The following is an 18,061-nucleotide window of genomic DNA, read 5'->3' on the forward strand; positions in this document are numbered from 1 at the left end:
GGGGAGAAGTTTGCGCTGAACCTGTCAGCTAGGATGTTGGCAATGTCTGTGGGTTCGGTGTATTTTTTTGTCATTTTGGACTAATTCTGAGCATATCTGGGAATTACCACCCAGGTTCCTAACATAACTAAAGAAAGCCTTGTGATTATCCTTAGTGTCCTGTGAAATTTTTCTCGAAGCTGGCCTTAGACAATTTTATGTGTGCCCGTAGTTTTGCTAATACTGATCAGTGATGCCTTCCCTTTTGGGATTTTGCTCTATCATGTAGTAGCTTCCTCCTTCTATTGTATAGTTTGTTTATGGCTGGAGTCCACCAGACAGGGCGTCTGCCTTTGGAGGATTGGGTCTTGGTTTTATTTGGGATCGCATGATCCATGCTTTCCTGTATGTGTTCATAGAATCGTTTATAAAAGGATTCTGCGGTCTGGGACGTATTTTCCACAGGCCCGGGGGCTTTGAAGGATTCCACCTCAGTTTTGAGGGGTGTGAAATTTGCTTTAGAGAAGTTTTTCACTGTGGTTTTCTGGGCAGGGGTGGGGTCAGGATGTGAATATCCAGTGAGATTAGTTTATGGACTGATCTTACCAGTGAGGGATACACTTCTGGTCTGGAGCATAGAGTCCCCATGTTGGTGATGATCAGGTCCAGTATGTTTTCCCCTCTTGTGGGAGTGGTAACAAGTTGTTCCATAGCATCTGAGTTTATAAATTCTAGGAACCTTTGGGCTAGGGTGTTGGAGCTAGAGTAATGCTCCCAGTCTATGTTTGGGTAGTTGAAGCCCAATATAATGGTGTTTGGAGAGACCTTCATATTTTCCAGTGTTCTCAGGAAGGCCAGTGGGGTTCCTGGGTTTGGGAGGGTGGTCTGTAGCAGGCTATAAACTGGAAGGCAGTTTTACCCACTGTTAGTTGCACATGGATAGTCTCTGATGCTTCGTGCTTTGCCACCAACCTGGAGGTGTGGGTATCTTTGATTAATATCGATACTCCCCCTCCTTTTGTGGTTCGGTCTAAGTTTTGGGGCCGAAAAGCATGGTATGAGGTATAACCTGGTAGTGATGGGGTGCTCTTGGGAGCCCTGAACCAGGTTTCTGTTACTGCACAGATATCGATGTTCTCCATGCTAAGGAGAGTTTCGAGTGCATGCATCTTGAGGTTTAGACTTCTGGCGTTGAGTAGCATTACTCTTAGTTTCTTATCCCTTGTAATACCTATGGTGGTGGGTTTGTCTTTTGAGCCTTGCCTAAAAAAGTCACTATGGGGGTAGCAAGAGCCTTTGCCAATATCCGAAAGCCCAGGGGTGACAGGTGCAAGCTGTCCCTAGCGAAGCATCGTGGCTTGTCGAGCATATCATCGCAAGCTGACAGGCATTGGATCCCCTTTGAATGACACCAGTACTTAAGCCAGTTGTTGAAATTGATCATCTTGTCTTCATATTGTGGCATCATTCTTGGTGAGGGTAAGATGCTACTCATATCTGCTAGGGCTTAGTGGTAAAGCACATCGGCTGTGGTGTGCAGGGTCCTGGTTTTGAGCCTTGAAGAGGCAGGTTATTTTGTTGCTGGGCAGAACAAGGGCTGTTGGATACGGAGTGAGTAAGGCAATATTAAGCAGTTGTGAGCGGGTGTGTGCAGGTTTGTGTGATGGTAAGCAGTGGTTAGTTTAGGGGAGGCTCAGTATGGGACATGTAACTATGCATTAGCAGGCAATCCTATGCAAATGAGGTGAAGAATAGTGAATCCCAGTTTTCCCCAGGGTGTGAGGCAGGTCCCAAGAGTGTAAGAGTATAGATAGCCGGGTGCAAGACTTGGATATAGGTGACATCATTGGGGGTGTGCCAGGCATACTGTAAGTGGATTGGAGCCCTGTGGCTCAGGATTGCTCCTAGCATAGCACGGCTAAGCTAGGGGTGTCTCTAAACCTCCCTAGGGCAATCAGAAGGGAATACAGCAGTAGGAAAGTAATCAAGGAGAACTAGCTGAGCTGACAGGTGAAATGTATCAGAATCAGCCAATTACAGAGGCAGCAGACCAGCTCAGCCCAGAACACTACTATAAATTTAGCAAACACCTTCCTCTCTGATTTTTCCACACTCTACACCACTGGTGTATACAAGCAGGGAAATTTTAACAAACAAACCTACAAAAGGAGAAGGGCTGCAGCAGGAAACATAGAACAACATGTGCAAGAGGCTGAGGGTGATGAGGATGTGAATGCTGCTGAACAACCCACAGTGAGGAGACAGAGAAGAGTGTACAGACTCAGGGTAACCTACCAGGGGCTACATGAGCTGGAGATAGTGGAGTGCTATAGGGTGGACAGAAACCTCCTACAACAAATTGTTGAGCTGTACCAGCCACACCTGACACATCCAACTGGCCGAGGGGATCCCAACCCAGTGGATACCAAGGTATGTGTAGGCCTAGGTATACTAGCCACAGGTACCTCCCAAAGCACAACTGGGGATATCATGTGGATTTCACAGGCATCAGCATCCGGAGTATTCCACCAGTTCCTGGATGCCATGTCAGCACATGCCAGTGAGCATGTATATTTCCTCAACACGCGTGAGGTGTTGACCAGCAATATGCATCTCTTCCACAAAATAGCAGAATAACCTGGGGTAGTGGGTACTGTAGACTGCACACACTTACGCATCAAAGCACCACCCAGTGAGCAGGGTAGGACCTACATCACCTGCAGGGGCATCCCCTCCATCAACTGCCAGGTCATATGTGATGCCCAGGGCATTATAATGAATATGTGTGCTGGCTGCCCTGGAAGCTATGACGATTCAGAAATATGGCATCTGATGCAGCTGTACCACAGATTTGCTGATATGGACATCCCCTATGGTCACCTAGTGGGGGATGCTGGGTACCCACTGGAGCCGTGGCTGATGACACCCATCAGAAATGCCAAGGCCTGTACAGGCACAGAGTGACTTGGAGGGGGAAAAATCTGAGCCTGACACAGTAGGCAGAAGGAGGCGTGCCCAGTATGACCTGGCCTTGGCAAAGAGGCAATGCATAGCATATGCACTGACACAGTAGGGACCCAGGGAATGACACCCTCTCTGATTCACACAGTCAGTAAAAGGGATACCAAACATGACACTACCTGTCCTCAATAATGTATAGAGAATGTACTATGTGCATCCGACATAGGCAGCCCTCCAGCACCATCCTCAACTCTGGCACACCCTCAAGATAAGTCAATCAACCTACCAATTGTCAAATGGAGTAGAATGTATTGTTACCTGTAGCTTTGGTATAGATGTGAGCATGCAAGGAAATTGGGTGGCAGAATGTTAAAGCAGAAGACAGTAGACACCCATAGTGGCACCATGACATCTTTAACACATACTGGTGTCACTACTGGTGCCAGTACTACACAGGGTGACAAAACCCACTGCAGGTAATGGGCTGAGCAACATGTGTGTCCATAAGACCCACACAAGTCTCAGCCAGCAGGGCAGGTGTAGACAGACACAAACAAATGCTGTACTATGGCCTCTGAATGTGCCCTATGGGTAACCCCTCCACCAGACCCACACAGATAGACTACAGCAGGCCAGGCAGTTGGATGTAATTTGTGAAGGCTAGGAAGTCAGAAACTAATATGTTGGTAATTAAAGCTAAGATCTGTAGTACACTGGCATGCCTCTAGCCAGCACAATAGGTAAGACTACACACTGAAATGGAGTACCTGACATACCAGTACAGTCCTAGCAAATGTGTACAAGTGTCGTGTGCCCCCCCATCCAATGTACACTTATAGCAACAGTCAGGTGTGCCCCCCTTGCTCCTGTGTAGGAATGTAGATACAGTCAGGTGTCCTCTCTGCTATGCAGAAATGTAGCAACAGTCAATGCCAAATGACCAATGGATACCCTGCAGACACAGCATGCTACCTGTTGGTGTAGAACACAAAGGTCAGCACCGCAGTACAAACTACCTGGACTTGATCCACACATGCGATACAGATGGCCATACTGGGCATGCTCACACACATGAAGGTATGAAGGCAATGTCAGTCAACAACATACTGAAAGGTCATACTGGGCATGCTCACACACAAACACATGAAGGCCATGTCTGCAAACACCAGTGGTCTAGACATATCTGGCAGTCACTGTTCTTAATGCAGACACATGTCAGTATGCACCACTCCTGCCTTGCACACACAGTGGATAGGAATACAGGCATATATGTAAAGACAACACACTATAATAAGCTAAAGATAGATGGACATAGATGTGTGGAAGAGGTTGACCATGACAAGGTGCCATCCGGGCCTGTCCCACCCAGCACACAGCCAAAGGGCCCCAAACACATGAGGTGCAGATGTCATTCACTGCAGATACAAGCCACCAGTATCTGTCAGCATGACAGACTATGTGGTGCACGTGCCAGCTGTGCAACATGACTGTACAAGGAAGTAGTCATCTAGTAGCTGTATACATGTACCTGTGACATATGACCCCGTGTGTTTCTGCATGTGGCATGTCAACCCTACATGAATGGGTTATGGCCCATGCACACACTGCCCTCCCCATAGCAGTATTATGACAAGCCTGCTGAGGTCATCCAGTGTGAAATACACCTTTGCGAGGGCATATCCCATAACTGCATACTGCTGAAGTGATAAACTAGCTAGGTAGTAGTTATAACCCCAGACTTGCCAATTGTGTGTGTGATTGTGTGCATATCTGTCTGTCTCAGACTGTGTAGCGAGAAATGCTTTATAGGCTACTCACAGTCCGTACAATTCATATACTCAACTTTGGCAAGGCTGCTGATGTCACTTGCCTAGAAATACACCTCTGTGAAAGTCACAGCCCAGTAGTCTCTGTAGTGTGTTCTGTAACTACATATTGCTGTAGTGTGATAAAGTAGTTAGGTCAGTGTTCTAATCCCAGACTTGCCAACTGTGTGTGTGTCTGTCTGCCTGAGGACAGACAAATACTTTTAGAGTACTCACACTCCGTACAATTCATATACTCAACTTTGGCAGGCCTGCTGATGACACCCACCTAGAAATACACCTCCCGGACTGCCATAACCCAATAATCTCGGTAGCACGTTCTGTAACTGTGTAATGCTGTATTGTGTTACAGTAGTTAGATAGGTGTTCTATTCCGAGGCATAGCAGGTGTGTGTGTTTGTCAGTCATATCCTGTGTGTTGGTAGCTGTGAGTGTCTAGCCACTGGATGTGTTGGGGAGCATGTTATGTACTTTTCTTATATAGTGGCCATATATGTCACAATCAGCCAAGTGACTGGGTTGGCGAGACAAACCCATACATTTGGCAATAGGCCTGGTGAGTAACGTCAGCAACCCTATTATTACCCAGACTACAGTCTGAACCCATGTGTCGGACAGAAACACACTTGCCTTGGGATTAACACCAGCACATAACACATTAGCTGCAGGTGTTTTCCTTTTCATTCTTTTCTAATGCTTTGGTGTCATGAGGTTTGTACTTGGGATATATAATCTATATCTATGTATGTATATCTATCTATATCTATCTATATATATATATATATATATATATATATATATATATATATATATATATAAATATCTATATTTATATATCTATATTTATATATATATATATATATATATATATATATATATATATATATATATATATAGACATTAACACACATACATCTACATAATTGAATACATGTCCTATACTGTTGAATGGGTACATTTCTGTTATTGGGGCAACACTATTAATGCAATCATTCAGGTGTAATGCAGCTCATTAACATGCCTGCTGAGCACGTCAGTAAAAAACGCTTGTGTTAATAATTAAATGTTTAACCAAGTAACTAGTCTAATTTTACACACATCTGCCTGGCAGACGTGTTAAGGTATTGCATTACAGCGGAGCGATTGCTTTAAAGTGTTTCCCCGGTAAGTCACACAGACAGAAAATCAGTAATAAGGAAATACTTGCAAATAACATGACATTCCTTTCTTCTGTTAATTAGTCATGACATGGTGATATGTACCCTGCATGAAATTCTATCTACTGTCGAGGTTTGTAAGGGCATATTCATGTGTTTATGTCTGAAAATGGAATGGATATGTTACAGGGAATGTACTTCTACATACAGATGTATGAATGTGTGTATGCATACATACTTATAACTAACTCGCTGGCCTTCACGAGGTGGTCCAATTAGAACCAGGCCATCCAACCATAACACTCCTGGATCCATAATCACATACCCATGGTTCTTCGACCCCACCCAAGTTCAACATACAAGCAATCCATCCATTATCCAGTTGCTTTCACAGCCATGACACACCTCCACACATTGCCCTCCCCCCAGCATTAGGGGCCCTACACGTATGTTGTCCCAACACATGTATTATCATGCTCTCCCACCATTTAGTCCTTGAACATACCTGCCCTTGCTTGTGTAATGCACGGAGATCCAAATATGCTGTCAATTTTTGGTAGTCCCACTGGGGACTATCCTTTGATTGTTTGTAAAGTAGACTTAGCGGATCAACAATGTTAGTCCCACTGGTAAAATCCTGACTGTGGTGTGAGTAGCACTGCTTTGCTCACTCCTGGCCAGCTTGATATGACATACGCTGACAGCACTATATAATACTATAGTTGCTGTTGATTCCCTTCTCATTCCTTTCTATGCTTTATTGTTACGATGTTCATTCTTCATATATATATATATATATATATATATATATATATATATATATATATATATATTTATATATATATATGTGTGTGTGTCTGTGTATATGTATATATCTGTGTGTGTGTATATATGTGTGCGTGTCTGTGTGTGTATATATAAATATAAATATAAATATATATATATATAAGTATATATATATATATATATATATATATATAGATATAGATATATATATATTACATCTGTACATACTTATATACATTTCCTATGCTGGGCACTGCTTACACCCACACAAGTGCACTCAGATTTGCTTACTGTTTGTTATATATGTTTACTGCTGCTTATTTGTGCTTACTTGTGCCTTATTCATTATGACAGTACCACTTTGATTGAATGGATTTGGTTAAAAGTCCCATGCGATAATCAAGTTCACTTTTGCATGTTATTATGTCAGTTTTACAGCAGAATGACATTCATTCCACATGGAAAATGATATGTGCTATAGTTGAACTTGAACCGTGAATGCCTGTCCGTTAGGCGGATGCTCTAACCATTACACTATTGGTGTGCTGCTTCATTTTGATGTATACCCATGGTCAGAGTTACCCGAACACACACCTCAACACTTTACTAAAACAGCAGTCATCCATTCTCCAGTTGGAAAAACCACACCACTATATGTGTGCCACTCCCTACTGCTCTAGACCCATCCCTCATGTTGACTCACTCCAAGTATATTCAGACGTTCCAAGCTTATAGTCCTGGAACATACGTTCATATAATGGTCAGGGTGTTCAAATAGTCTTCTGGTTTTTGGCTCATCCAACTGGGGATTGGGACTGCCCTGTACCTGTTTGAAAGTCAGACTTAGCACGTGGACAAAGTTAGTCCCACTGTTAGCATCCTACCTGTGGTTGGAGATGCAGGGGGTTTGCTCACCTCTGGCCAGCTTGATATGAAAGCACTAAATCATACGGGAGTTCCGCTGCTGTTTTCCTTCACATTCATTATGAATGCTTTATTGTGACCATGTTCATTCTTTACAGAGATATATATCTGTACGTACACATGCATATACATCTACATGATTATTTACTTTGATCATACTGTTGAATGACTGTGCTGTATGCTATGTTTGTGATAACATCAGAGTTAAGTATAACTGCCGTGGCTTAGTAGTAAATCACATTGGTTGTGGTGTTGGGTCCTGGCGTTTAGCCTTGCCGAGGCAGTTTATAGTGTTGCTGGGTAGAACAAGGGCCATTGGATAAAGGGTGAGTACAACACTTTTCAGCAGCGGTTTTCCATTTTGCAATGTCACGCAAACACCTTCTCCATTCTTACTGTGATACATCACTCTAGTTCACATTTCAATGGTATTATATCATTATACAGCATAAAAATATACTCGTATACAGATTCAGCGTTGTAAATGGTGTGTGCTGCAGTCGAACCAACAATGTCTGCTTGTTAGGTTGATGCTCTAACCACTACAATGTTGCTGTGCTGCTTCATTTGCCCAGACACACGCCGCAATACTTCACTAACACAGCAGTTATCCATTCTCCAGTTGGAAGAAAACCACACCACTACACATGCGCCACTCCCTACTGCTCTACACATGTTCCATATGTTGGCTCACTCCAAGTATATTCAGACATCCCAAGCTTATAGTCCTGGAAAATATGTTCATATAATGGTCAGGGTGTTCAAATAGTCTTCCAGTCTTCGGCTCGTCCAACTGGAGACTGGGACTGCCCTGTACCTGTCTGAAAGTCAGACTTAGCATGTGGATAAAGTTAGTCCAAATGTTAGCATCCTACCTGTGGTTGGACATGCAGGAGGTTTGCTCACCTCTGGCCAGCTTGATATGACAGCGCTGTTTTCCTTCACATTTATTATGAATGCTTTATTGTGACCATGTTCATTCTTCATGAATATATATATATATATATATATATATATATACACACACACATATATATATATATATATATATATATATATATATTTTATATATATATATATATATATATATATATATATAAATATAAACAGATATATATATATATACACACACACACATATATATATATATATATATATATATATATATATATATATATATATATCTATACACACACACACACACACATATATATATATATATATATATATATATACATATATATATATATATATATCTGTCTGTACATACACATACATATACACCTACATGCTTATTTACATTTCCCATAATGTTGAATTACTGCCATGCATACCCGCTTACATCTGCTTGAAAGTGCCTTAATCACCCTATATCCGACAGCCATTATTCTGGGCATCATATAAAATTAGCAGCCCTTGCATGGCTTGGACCCAGGAACAGAAACACCATAGTCACTGGATTGACCACTAAACCATCCGTGATACATTCTGCATGGATGGTAGTTAGGATATATGACTTTACTACAGGCATTCCACACTACTGGCAACAAATGTGACAGTCGGTTGGTGTACATATGTATAGTACATGTTAATGTTCATTCTGATAGACATATGTATACATTTGCAAGTATACATATTTATGAATAGGACACATACTTGACAACTACTTATATGCATGTATGTGTGATGTGTAGCTGTAGCTATGTGAATATAAGTATGTACATTTATAGATATATGACTACATATATGCGGTTATACATGGCCATGTATATGAACACCCGCATCCGGGAAGGACCTGTACCGTTTGTATATAGGAGTTGTGTGCATCATTACGACGTGGAACCTGGGCAGGGTATACAATTTGTGGACGTGTAATATTTGGAAAATGGCTATGGGGAAGCTTCTAGGAAACATGTGAAATGTATATATTCCCGATAATGCACATGGGGAGACATGCAACATGGTCAGGTGTTTAATCCTGAGTCGTAGGTTCTGCAGGACCGGGTGGAGGCTGAGCAGGGTTGTGGACAAGTGCTGCTAATATAACTTGTGTCCAGATGTCAACGGGGGTGGAAATCGTGTTGTCCCACCAAGTCTAATCTTGAGAACAGACACTTATCCCATGAGGGATGTCCAAAAATTGTGGACGCCGATGACCCCCATTCTTTTTGTTATATGAAAATAAGGGAGGGTTATACATGCATGGGATACCTAGTTTGAAGGCCTGAGACTACCTAGGGTGAGACTGCCTAATAGATGTGGGTAGGGGGCACTATGTTCAGATATGGCTGGCCCAAGCTAGCAGTCCGAGTATGGGTGGTTTTGGTGGATGTTCAGCAAGGGGGGGTGTGTGCTGTGGAAGGGACGATGGGTATTCAGTTATGTATCCAGGGGTGTAGGGGTTGGATGGCTCAATTCAGGCCAAACCATTATGTGAGTGCGAGCCAGTACCATTTCTGTACATGTGTATTATACATTTTAATGTTCATATGTTTGTGGGATTGTGTTCTGCAATATGACCTGACAGGGTGTATTTGGGGATGTGAATATATGTTCTTTAGTATCCTTTTTGATTCTCCCACTGCTCCATTGTACACCTCCAGTTCACCTATTGTACATCCGACCCAGTCTCCCCTTGGTGAATTATTACATTACCCATCACCCCCCCCCCCCGAATCCACATACACACCATCCTTCCCTTCTCTGGTTGTTAGCCCATGGCACAGACAGCAGTATACATTGCCTACTCTACATATCTCTGATACCATTATGGTTGTGAAACCAGCCCTAGCATATCTGGTCTTCCACATGCTGTACTTCATGCACATAGGTACAAGCAAATACTTATCTTTCATGACATGGTAGGTTGACCCAGGTAATACCCATTAATTATTTGGCCGTCCAGACAAGGATGACTCAGACCGCGAATGGGCAGGTATTAAGCGAATGCTCTAACCACTGGGCTAGGATTAGGAAAGGGCAGCAGCACACAAACACGCTGCGTTTTACTTCCACTTGATATAAAAATCAACACAACAATGAAATACGGACACAGGGTTTTAAATGTAATAGTTCTAGGGATGGGAGCTCAACATTCAGCTATGTGCGTGTGTGTTTACTCCTGTGATTTTATTTTGGTGTTCGTGGAACTCTCTTGTATGCTTTGCATACATTTCAGTATCCACGGACACTGACAGGTTTGATTACTATTGCAGGTAGGCTGTACTAGGCAGTATTTTAGGTTGCACAACTGTAGCAGGCATGTTCACGCCTCCGTGCAGCGCTTAAACACACCCCCTGCACTCGTGCACATTTCCTGTGCACATGGACGGTGCTGCAGCGCGCCTTCATTAATATGCATATGGTGCTGCTGCGCCATCTCTACGCCGCACGCTCGGTGCAAGGCTAACACCGTCCTTGCACCGAGCTTCATGTATCCCGGGGATATAATTTCCAAAACAGACAATCTCTGTTTATGAAACAGAAGAAAAAGAATAAGCATATGTCTCTGTACAAGCCAGAATAATATTGTGTGCATGACAACTACATGATAACTATTGCTAATGGGCAGCATACATGAACTATTTTTTTTGTCTAAAGGCATACAGTAAAGACTTTTTTTAAACAAAAAACATCCTTATTAAATTATCACTTATGACATAGGCAATCTACGTCTATACAAATTAAAACAAACCATATTGACATATTTTCATTTGCAAAAATTATACATCAGTTATAATCTATCCAGTCATTTATTCAAACATTACAAAACTGTTTCAAATCCTGCCTTCCCTTCAGCCTCATTCCTTCTCCAAAACATTATTCTGCACATATTGTTCGCACAATTCCCATTTTTTCTATGTAAATTTCTCCTACCCATTTCTAAAGATCCCACTTCCAGTTGTTTCATCTCTGTTACTCTAGTCACTGCTTCTGTTACTGTTGGTTTAAACTTTGATTTCCATTTTCTAGAAATTGCTTTTTTGGCAGCCACTAGAATTAAATTCAGAAAGGTGTGACTATGTCTAAGCTATTCAGATCTTGTACCCAGATCAAAAAAAATAATTTTGTTAGTTATACCAGTTTACTCATGCAGTATTTCTGACAGAGTAGTCTGCAGGGAATTTTTAAAGTCTGTCAACTCATTACACTTCCAAAAAATATGTTCCCAGTTATCTCTTTCTTCTACATCACACATCCAATATTTGCAATCTACCTGAGAAAAATCCTTTGGAGAAATACTTCCAAGCAAAGATCCCGAATCTTCTGAACTTTGTGACATATTTTGGAGCCATAAATATACCCGCCCCCCCCATATACATTTTGATGCGTGATGGTATTTCTCCAAAACTAAACCTGGTAATATACTGTAAATTATTCTCATTAAATGACTATGACAGTATTTCTTAAACATTGTAAAGAAACCTGAGAATCTTAAATGCTATGCATGAAATACTATGAATGTGTTTTTTTTTAACTGGGCTTTAGACAATGTAGGTTGCAATGTACTGCATAGTTTAAATAATGTAAACATTTACTATCTTATGATACTACCAAGGAAAAGGGTTCCAAGGAATTTAAAAAAGTGAATATTATATTAGCCTGATGATGATTGCACTGAATGGTATTTGCTTAAGAAGAAAATGTTATAGTCTTTCTCTTCTACTTAAAAAGACAGGGTGATAGGGATCTGTGAGGTCCCCATTATATGTTAGCTAACTGTACCAGCAAAAATCAGAACCTTGATCCCCTGATCTGCATGAAATTAAGTGTGCTTACTTGGAAATATATATATTAATCTGAAACTGCTGCAGAGTATCCCCTCTTCTCTGAGGTACATCGTGAGCAGAGTTACTGCATATAAGCAGCAGGAGTGGGGGGTAGGGGCTGGGGGAAGACACTTTAAATGTGTAGCAGCAGCTTTTAACTTTTGCTTTTACATTTGTTAAATTGTTCTTCTGACTACACAGCTCAGTACACAGTAATAAATCACTAAAAGCAGAATGTCTGTAATTGTTAACTGTGGATCCTGGCAGAGCAGAAACTTGGCACATTCCAACTTAACTCATTACCTGGTGGCTGAGATCTTCAAATTGCTCGAAAACATCAGTTCTTACTTCTGGAAAACTCTCTGCAATAGCCCAGAACTGGAGCATGTTGATACTAATTATGTTTAAGTGTGTGACTGGTGCTTTAAGAAGGAATGGGTGAGGTTCATTATTTCACAGGCCTTGTTTCTTAACTCTGCTGAATGTTATAAAAAGAACCCCAGACTGGTTTTGAAATAAAGTAGTGGTATAACTTTGTAACTTTACAAAACATGTGTACCCAGTGGACTTAACTTGTTAACCAATATGTTTTTAACTTGCTCTCCAAGATTTGCATTTGACATCAGTAAATAGCTCATATTACTTGTAAAATTAAAGTTCATTTTTTTTTAAATTTAATTGTGGAGATGTAATTACTTAATTCAAAAATATTCATTAAATGAATATGTACCACTACTATTCTGCATGTATATATTCCTGCTGTCATCTTGGCTTGTGCAAGAAAATGTTCTCACTTCATCTAAATGAACAAAAATATATTTAAGACATAACATACATATGTACTGTAGGGGGCAAGTGTATCTAGACAAGTACCAATAGATACATTTATGCCAAACAAGCCACAGGAGGAGAATGAAGATAGACCATCGAAAATATATTTCCAATATAACATTTGAATTGCTAAATACTCTCAGTTGGATACTTGCATACCATTAGAATATAAATGGATTCCTTTATGGCAGGAACTGTGCACATCTTATTAAAATTTTCACAATTATGAATCTTGGTGCAACTATACATTGAAAATATTCACACAAGCATGCTACAATGCTAAGCAGGCAGTTTCACTCACAACAGATTGTATTGACTCCTTAAAAAGATCTCCATTATCAGGGACCTGATTCTGCAGTACTATTGAATATTAATTTAGAACTTTCACACTCAACACATGTTAAAGGATAAACTATTTATGCACATTTGTTATTTTGAAACAAAGGAACAAACACATTAGGCTGATGGAAGTGAGGACAAAGCAGACTGTATTATAAAGAACTGGCTGATAAATAGTGAAACAGTGATGTGACTGCACAAGAACTTTACCCTCCACATATATTTTAATTCATATGCATCAACACTTCTTTTTTAGGACTAAATCCAATATGGAGTATTGCACGTTGGATTACACTAGGTCTCCTCCTTTCTGTTCTGTTGTCTATAACACTTTACTCTCGTAAGTATGTTGTATCTTTTTTAAACTAATGTAGTGCATGACTATTTACAGATTGCAGCTGAAGTGGCTTTATGTAAATTATGAAAATAAGACTTAATGCATGTAGTTCTATAGCTGTAATGTTACAAAATGAGCCTAACAAGACCCATAGAACCACAATGTTACACACAGCCTTATATTTGTTATAGAAAATGGATCATTTGCCAAATTGTGTATGGTACTCAGAATTAACATTAAAATATATGCATTCAGAGTGAATGTGGTCAGTAGACATGAAATTTTGATGAAGGATATAGAAGGTACAGCCTCTAATTATTTCCTGCCTTGGAGTATGATGTCCTTGTTGGGGATATGACCACTGTATTACCTGAGATATCAATAGCTATTCTGGAATGAAGCCTGCACTGTTATAGGTGTAAGAACAGTGCTAAACTCACTGTGAACAGTAAAAATGTTATTCTCTGATAGCAGTAAGTTGCTCTTTTTAAACATGAGTGGAATGGTGTGGGCAAACAAATTACTTGGGAGAAATACTGCATATTTTAATTGTGACTGAAAAAAATTGGTAAAGTATAGGCAGACAGAGGACAACTGGATTAGATATTTGTCTTGGTACTTAGCCGTATTGTCGGGGGGGGGGTGCAGTTTTGTATACACCAGAATATTTACCTGCGTTTGCATCAGGTATCATTTCTGGTATGAATGGTATGTATTGACAAGAGATGTTTCTTTCCTTGTGAACCAATTTCAATTTTATGTACTTCGTGTTACTTTTATGGAGCATTATTGTTTCTATGATGAGGATAAGCTTTAATCATTAACACAGTTTTGAAGGTTTAGCATGTTTTATATGTATTTTTACCCTTCATGAGAAGTGCCTGAAGGACATACACATTATATTTATGATACACTCATATAATTAGGTTCACTTTTTGGCGTTTGAAGTTATTGTTTTTCGTGCCTTCATGAATTATGTTTAATATGTTACACTCATGAATATAATTTTAGCCATTGTTACTATCATTATAAAATCTTCATCAAGGTTTTATATATATTTGCATACGAGTGAAAGAAATGATAGTTTTGCTCTAAGGGGTTCAAAACTATATGTTTTAATATTATATGTTCTAAAACAGTATATAAACAGGCACTTTAGTATATACATTTTTAGTGTTGCTGTTTCAATAAGACGTAAGAAACATGAAATATGGTTGCCATTTTTAGTTTTGCTTTAGTTTGGATGTACCCCTTTTAACAGTGACATGATTCTGCCTTGATTTGTACGTATTAACTATTTAAAGTAATTAATTGTTTAATGAGCATTTTCCCGCCTTTTGAACAAGTATTTAAACTAAGAAGACATCTTCATTAAAACATCTGCTGAAGCGTGGGTGTCCACGCGAAAGCGCTCATTTTTTGTCTCCAAATAAAAGATTCGTCCTCTATAAGTGCTACCAGTGTGTCTCGATTGGTATTCAACAATATTGCTGTATTTTTGGATGGTCCTAAGTGTTTGATACTACACTTGTATCCTGTACTCAGTTTCCTTTATTTTTGGTGTGGTATCATTCAGCAGGATAGCTACCTTCACATCGGTTTATTTCTTGGTTTTTTGGTCTACGCTATCCAGCACGCTATGGAGCCTATTATTCACCTGGATCCGGAGCCGAGGGATGCCTCATCTTTATGGAATGGATTAACACATCTACAAGACAACCCTTTATTGTCTCTGGATTTTCTAGGAGAAGCCAGACCTGGCGTTTCCACAACCAACGGTGAGAACCTTATGGAATTTCATTCTTCATTAAGAACAGTTGAAGATAATCTCTATCAGTTACAGAGATATGCCTGGCAAAGGCTACATTTGGAAGCATGCATTCACTTCAGGGTGGTCCCCAGGGGCATGCGGGTGTTCTGTATGCCCACTTATGGGGACTCGCACCCTGAATTACTTAAACGCTGGCAGGACTTAAATATAGAACTAGGATTCAAATACGCACAGCTAATGCTGGACTATTTTTCGCCCTTAGAAACCCAGCTAAGGAGCGAGACTGACAAACTATATCAACAATTAACTGAACGTTTCACCTCAGACTATTGTTTAAGCAAAGTTAATTACACTTTGTCTCAAATTAACAGCTTTAGTGATAGATTAAGAATCACTAAGCAAAAAAAGCTATTACGTGATTACCAGGACTTTCAAAAGGGCCAAGTTTTCCTTTGGCCGAGACATCAGGCTACCAACCAGGAAGATTCGACATTACAGCCAGAAGTTGCCACTGTCCAACCATCAAAGAAACCTACCTACAAACATATTGTAGCATCAGCGTTACCATCAACGCCTGCCTCCATGGTAACCAGGGAAGCGGAAGTGATATCACCTGCAGAACATATCACGATTGAAACCGGACATACTGACACGCCTCCTCCCAACCAGGAGGCCCTTGTGCTGCATACTACCTCAGCATTGACGGGAGCTAAACCGAAGAATACATCTACTGCTCTACCGTCCCTGGTGAATTTTTTACCCTATCAGAAACGACCTATCCCCTACTCGCAGAGGGGACGATCACACAGCAGGGGTTCTCGGAAGAGGAAGAACTCAGCGGAATCACCAGGAATGAACAGGAGGAAAAAATACTGACTTCTGGGTTACTATTCAATCTTTCTAGTATTACTCTGGATCGGACTACAGTACAAATATTAAACAGAGGGTTGAGTTTTATACCGGCTACGCCGGCAACTCTAACTGGTACGTTGCTTGACCTAAGATTGTTTTGTAGAAAGCTTTCGCTGAAACTGTTATTTAAAAATGATGTGACATATGAACCAGAGAAAGTACTGTTTAGAACACCAAGTACATTTATTCCTGTTATACCATTACATATAGAATGTTTTCTCAGGGCATGTGAAGATCAGTACTATACGGTTTTCAGCAAGGCAAATAAGAAAGGGAGATATCATAACTTTACACCACAGGAATACCGCTCCCTTAAAGAGCTCAAACAAAACACCCAGATTGTAATAAAACCAGCAGACAAGGGAGGGGGAGTAGTAGTATTAGACAGTCAGGAATATAACGACAGCATGACTCGAATGTTATCTCAGACTGACACATATAGTTCCATCACCCCTAAGGAAGTAGTGAATATCATCAAGATGGTTAAGGACGTTCTGTATGATCTCCTCATGTGTCGACAGATTAGCCAGGAAGCCTATGAGTTTCTGCATATAGAATACCCCATCATTCCTATAATAAAAGGCATACCCAAGGTACATAAAGGTAGATACCCGGTCCCTTTGAGACCTATAGTTTCGGGAGATAAATGGATAACTGCACATGTCTCCCAGATGATAGAAAAGATTCTGAGACCTGTAGTGGAACAATCATCTACCATACTTAAGGATACTTATGATCTTCTGGAAGACATAAACGAATTAACCATAGATTGTGCACAAAAACATCTTTTAATTACCTTGGATGTTAGAGATCTTTTTACATCTATACCTAATGATATAGGAATGCAATATATAAATGAACTTTTATCTCAGGATACAAACTTTTCAAAAGACAGAATTATACTTATAGATCAGCTACTGGAATTGGTGTTATACAATAATGTATTTATGTTTGGTGAGTCAACATATCTACAAAAGTGGGGGGTAGCCATGGGCACCCCCTGCGCCAACACCTACGCCAACTTGGTAGTTTTATGGTGGGAGAAACTCTACCTGTTCACACATGAGGATTTCAGATATATTAAATTCTACAGGCGTTTTGTTGATGATGTCATTGTCATTTGGGAAGGCACACAGACTTCTTTTGAGTCCTTTATGCAGTTCCTAAATACTACTACCACATTCCTAAGGTTTACGCAAGAAATCTCTGATAAAGAAATTGATTTCCTAGATGTCACACTAAGATTAAATAAAGAAGGCAAAATAGACACAACGCTATATAGAAAACCCACTTGGAAAAATTCCATGCTTAGCTTTAATAGTATGCATCCTCGACATACTTTTCAAGCTATTGTTAAAAGTCAATTCACTAGGATTTACAGATTGTGCAATAGACCTGAAGATTTAGATAAGGAAGCACAATACATGGAGGAACTGTTTATAAATCGAGGATACAGCCCTTCCATGGTT

At 40.3% G+C, this 18,061-nt stretch overlaps 1 long non-coding RNA gene across 1 annotated transcript in view; it reads left to right on the forward strand.

Annotated features, from left to right (window-relative positions):
• The first annotated feature begins 13,833 nt into the window (after positions 1-13,833).
• LOC122805840 overlaps positions 13,834-18,061 on the forward strand; it is a 360,059-nt gene continuing 355,831 nt past the window's right edge. The window contains exon 1 of the long non-coding RNA XR_006365467.1: positions 13,834-13,912. This is a non-coding gene — a long non-coding RNA (uncharacterized LOC122805840). The remainder of the gene's footprint in view (positions 13,913-18,061) is intronic.

This window comes from Protopterus annectens, chromosome 7.part0, assembly GCF_019279795.1.
Source record: "Protopterus annectens isolate FY-2018-M chromosome 7.part0, PAN1.0, whole genome shotgun sequence".
Lineage (NCBI taxonomy): Eukaryota > Metazoa > Chordata > Ceratodontiformes > Protopteridae > Protopterus > Protopterus annectens.